Genomic DNA, 6,000 nt, shown 5'->3' on the forward strand with positions numbered 1-6,000 from the left:
ATATTTGTTTTATGCCCGCTCTCTCAGAGTTCACGCTCGCAAGAGCGAGGGACGAAGAGTAGGAGTTGGGGGTTTATTAATTTATTTAAGGGCCTGAGTAGGATCCTTAATGGACCTCTTTTTTTTTAATCTAATCTCTTAAAATTTAGTTTGAGGGCCATGCTGGAGTCTGTAGATGCTCTAGGTGGCTATCTGAACTTTTGGATAGGAATTGAACACTTGATCAATTTTAGCTGCTAATTTTGTATCCCTTGTTAGTACGTCTTTTCTCTTATACTCAATTCTAAAATAAAATATAAGTCTTCATTTTTTTGGGATCTCCTTGTGTTTTTTTAAGAATTACATGGTACAGTAGACGCCTCAACACGCACGCACACTCATATCCCTATAATCACCTCTGAAGGACTGAGCCGGCAGATCTCGAGATTCACGAAGTCACCACAGAAAAATGCGAGCACCCATGCCAAGTCGAGGACTTAGAACCCGAATGGGCAGGTTCCACCACAAGAAATCCAACCAACTGATCTACGATCAGTTCGCAGGATCTCCTTGTGTTGTCCCACAATCACTTATAACCTGTCATCGTGTTGTAGATATCATTGCATCCTTAATTGCATGGTCATCAATACACAAACCATTTAGGAATACACAAACCATTTATGGGCCTAGATGCTCTTTCAGGAGTCATCAACGGACAAAGAGGCAGATCAAGCCCAACCCAAATTACCCAATACGTGTAGCCCAATGAAGAGATATAAAGGAGAGATAACACATGTCAAAGCATGAAGCATATTGTTCAGCTTGGAGGCGTCAAATGTTCTTCGATCTACAACGAACTTGTATGTTGTTAGTCGCTCTATAGCCTATAGGAGTACCCGTGAAATTTAGTGAATCTAGCAGTAGAAGCTAACACTGAAATTAGCACTTAGTTTGGTGCATGAGTGTTTTTTTTATATATTTTATTTGCTCTTTAAGAGTTTGTTGTTGTCAACTGGATGCTATACGTGTAATGATGAATGGTTAAATGTATGAGTTATAGATACTACAGAGACAGGAATTTTTTTAAAAAAATCCTTTTTTTTCTAGAAAACACTGCCAGCAGTCTCGTGTATTCTGCCGCCGTTGTTTAACGTAGAGGAAAATTCACCGTCGGTCCCTGAACTTGGCCGACGGTGTCATCAAGGTCCCTGAACTTCTAAAGTAATATATGTGGGTCCCTAAACTTTACAGACGGTGTCATCTAGGTCCCTGAACTTTCAAGATGATCACCGCAGGTCTCTATTGTGTCATCCCGGTCCCTAAACTTTCAAGGTGATCACCGCATGTCCATAAACTTGACAAGCGGTGTCGTAATAATATTAAAAGTTACCTATAGTATTAAAAGTTTTCTCTGTTAAAAGTTACTTCTAATATTAGTATTATTTTAAAAGTTTTAATAGTATTATAGAAGTAACTTTTCTCTGTTATTAATACTATAATACTACAACACTATTATTAAAACTTTTAATACTATAATACTATTATTAAAAGTTCTAATACTATAAAACTACTATTAAAAGTAGTATAGTATTATAGTATTATAGTTTTAATAATAGAGAAAAGTTACTTCTATAATACTACTATTAAAACTTTTAAAAAAAAATACTAAAATTAGAAGTAACTTTTAATAGAGAAAACTTTTAATACTATAGAATTTTTAATATTATTTAATACTATTAATGATACATAAATATTAAATTGATTTTAGTATTTTTCTATTTTAGTTTAAACCTAATATATTTGTTGTTGTAAATTATTTTAATACTTCAATTTATTTTTTGCTGATGAAAAATAATTTTATTTAATTTATATTTTCATGATAAATATTATATAAATAATGATTGATTAATTGACACATGTTGGATCTACATCGAATGTACAGTCAGCGTGCCACACCTTATAGAATAGATTAGACCACATTTGGACAGTGATGACACCGCTTGTCAAGTTTAAGGACCTACGGTGATCACCTTAAAAGCTCAAGGACCGGGATGACATCGTCGGCCAAGTTTAGGGACCTACACACTGGTATAGAGACGGCCGTTACTCCCGGTGGAGAACCCCCTCTAGTCCCGGTTCTCCACTCGGGAGCAAGCATCCGGGACTAAAGGGGGCTCTTTTAGTCCTGGGTCAGGAACCGGGACTAAAGGGGGACCTTTAGTCCCGGTGGGTAACATCAACTGGGACTAAAGGTGCCTCCTGACATGCCACGAGGCCGGCACCCTTTAGTCCCGGTTGGTAATACGAACCGGGACTAAAGTTTTTTTTTCTTTTCTTTTCATTTTTTTGTTTTCTTTTCAAAATAGGTTTTCAAAGTCGTATTGTACGCTGCTAATAATACATTTATACGCGCGTATAGTATGTTTCGGTTCAAGCACAATGAACGTATTAAATCACACAATTCAAACATAGAAATATATATATATATATATATATGCATGCATGCATCATATATATATTTACATGCATGCATGCATATGTGTATTTTACATTATATTATTTTATGTGCATATATTACAAAAGATTGCATTACAGTTGTTGTGATATAATAAGTTTTCTCTCATCCTCTAGCTTGGCTTCCATGGCAGTGTTGGATCGAAGTAGAACTCGCCCTCGGAATCGATGACCTGGTCATTAAAAAATTCGGCTATAGACTCTTGAATTGCTTTGATTTGGTCTTGTCGTATGACCTTTTCCTCCAACCATCGAACCTACAAGTTTGAATTAAAGGAAAATAAATTAATATATGTACATATATATATATATAAAGACATAGTAACACAATCAATAATAATAATTAAATGAATATATAGTGTATTTTTAACGTACTTTGAGTCTCTCTGTAGGAGTTCTTTGGGAGAGCTCTTTGATAAACTTGCAAACATAGTAACCACAGTAGTTGTTCCCCTGTTCCTGCCTCAGACACCACTTTATGAGAAAAAGATTTGTCATCCAATCTGGTGATCCGATGAAAGCTATATGTTTAATTAATAAAGATGATGCGATTTAGGGGACTTACTTTCAAAGGGATTACATTTAGTGACGCTTTGCATTTTCCCATGGGTTGCTTCTCAATAAAGGTTTTCCAAACACTACCCAATAAAAAATTTGCCACATCATCAGATATAGTTAATCATCATGTTTGTGTGTATTGCTAGAGATACCAAAATTAATCTATCATATCTTGGTAGTCTTGTTGTGATTTTCTCATCGAGTCATAGATTATCAAGTGACTTTTCATCAGATCGATGTCCATCAATATCCAATGATTGCTACATGTGTTTATAGGATATAACGCATAACACTCATTAATTAACTAGAATCAACATGTGAGCCATTAAGGATGATCGACATTATTAACACTCACTTGAAGTTGTAGGGAAAGAGTATATCCTTCTTGTGGCGTTGGTTCACTAAGAAGTTCATGAGGTTACTCTCTGACTCAGACTTCCAATTAGGCTTTGGAGTAACTGGATCTTTGAATACTATATGGGGATTAACAAAACCAATTTCATTGCGGCCTTTCTTTCTGTGCTCTGTCATTGTAAATCTGCATATATATAGTACTTGTTAGGATAATTTATATGTATATACACACATATGATGAGTTTAATAATAGATCGAAAGAATTATTACTTATAGGCAATAGCAGCTAATGATAACTTTGTCAAGAGAGGTCAGGTGGCATAGTTGATGAAATTCTGCAAAGTCAACATACATAACATCATCGCCACGGAACCAATGTTCGTCTCTAATTCTGACACCAACGTAGAAGTATCCACCGGTAGACGCCTGCATGTACCACTTGTTTGGCAGGTACATTTGCGTTCCTAGATCACCTAAGGCTTGAGGATTGTATAGACTCTGGCCTAGTATAAATTTTTTTCTTTCAAATATCAACCTCCGCCACACTCTCAATGTTTCCATCACCAAACATCTGGCAAAGGTCGAGACCAATCTCTTCAATAAATTCACCAAGATGATCCAAATCGATATCCGGAGGTATGTTTGCCTGATGCATTAATCCTAAATTCGAACCATATTCATTACCAACAACTAGCGGGGGGACTGATTGGTGCGATTGTTGTCCGAGTTGTACAACTCCTTTCCCTGCCCGCTTCTTTTTCTATGCCGCCTCAATTGACTTGGTGAGAGTGCGGTCATAGTCCGTTAACGTTGATTTGGACGGCTTACGAGATTCCCGCTGTTGTTGCTGGTAAGAAGCCACCTTTTTTCTTAGAATATCTGGAGCTATGAAGAAGTACGGTTTCTCTAGGTTACTCCTTGCTTCTTGATCCTTTTTAAGTTTGTCATAGAATCTAGACATATCTTTTTTATATGCATCAGTTATTTCTTCCTTCTCTTCAGATATTATTTTGGGAATAGCCCTTGGTTTCACGGTGGCTTTCTTTGCCGGTGGGGGCTGGTTCTTCGTTTGTGGGGCTAGCCTCTTGCTAGTACTTGGCTTCTTGGTAGGTGGGGGCGGGGGAGGCGTTGGAGACCTCCTTGGAGGTGGCGGCTACGGTGTTGGAGACCTCCTTGGAGATGGTGTGGATGCAGCCTCGTCTTCCAACACATTGTCATCGTACAGAGCACTATGATGATCTGGCGATTAAACAATTGGACTTAGGTTGGGGGAGGATCTGCTACAAAAAAAAGAATGACATATTATTATGAGCAGATTGTTAATTATTTAAGCCAATATAAATTAATGATGTAGTGTTTTCATCCACACCTATGGTGAGGTAGTTCAGGAGGAGGTGAAGGCGACATTCCGGGAATGATGATGTAGCGCTTGTGCCATAATATGAATTTATTCTCTGCTTCTCCGAGAGTCTTCTCGCCATCACCTCTAGGAATGTCAAGAGGCAAATCACTAAAACCTTTTTCAGCTTTATCTACCGAGATGGTAGCATATCCTTCTTGGATTATATTCCCATGAATCCTTGGTGTCTTGGTTCGGTCGATAGGATTAACAAGACCGATAGCCACCTTGATTGTGGAATTCCCCTTCGAAATGTGTAGCTCACACGATGTACAAGGTTCAGTGACATCATCCACAGGGAAGCGCAGTCCTGTGTCCCCTTGATTTGGTATCTCTATAGAAGCGCAGCTGCTTTTCAACTGAACAGATTGGCTAATGTTGATTCCTGGCTCTGATGCCTGCTTGCTTGCACTCACTGCTATTTGCACTTGCCTTCGGATTTCCTCCTGCATTCTCGCTTTAAGGTTTTTTTCCCGCTCCTGTGCTTCACGCACCGCTTCCTCCAACCTCTGGAGCCGCTGGGCCTCTTCTTCCTTCTTTCTCTGGCAGCTTCTGTAGGAAGGTCTGTCCTGAGGGAATCCATGCTCCCACGAGACACTTCCTTTGCCTCTAGTTCGGCCACCGTGTTCAGTAGTCCCGATGGCGTATGTTAGTTCATCCTTCTCTCTGTTGGGCCTGAATGCACCACTAGCAGTAGGTCTCTGAGCATAAAACAATCTTTCTGCTGCTTCTTGTAGTCTTGTGCCATAAACGCACTTCCCTATCTCCTGGTCTAGTGTTCCCCCATGAGCAAAAAACCAATTCTTTGCACGCTCTCCCCACTCGAGTGATTCTGGTGTGATACCCTTGGCAAGAAGGTCTACTTCTATTTTATTCCACTTCTTAATAGCAGTCGGGTAGCCACCTGATCCCAAGTTATGGTGGTATGTCTTCTGTTGGGCATTACGTTGGTTCTTTATCACCCAACTCACACCCTCTTCCGACGTCTTGTACTGTACAAACTCATCCCAATAGGGCCTCTACTTTGAGATCGGGCCTGGGACAGTAAAATCTGGTGCTATGTTCTTCTTGACATACGTCGTGTATAGGTGTTTCTTCCAAGTCTAAAACTGGGTGGCCATCTTCTTCATTGCCCAATCCCTAACTCGCTCCTTCAATTCATCACCATCTATTATATCATTATAACCATCTGTTTG

This window comes from Miscanthus floridulus, chromosome 1 (genome assembly GCF_019320115.1).
Source record: "Miscanthus floridulus cultivar M001 chromosome 1, ASM1932011v1, whole genome shotgun sequence".
Taxonomy (NCBI): Eukaryota; Viridiplantae; Streptophyta; class Magnoliopsida; order Poales; family Poaceae; genus Miscanthus; species Miscanthus floridulus.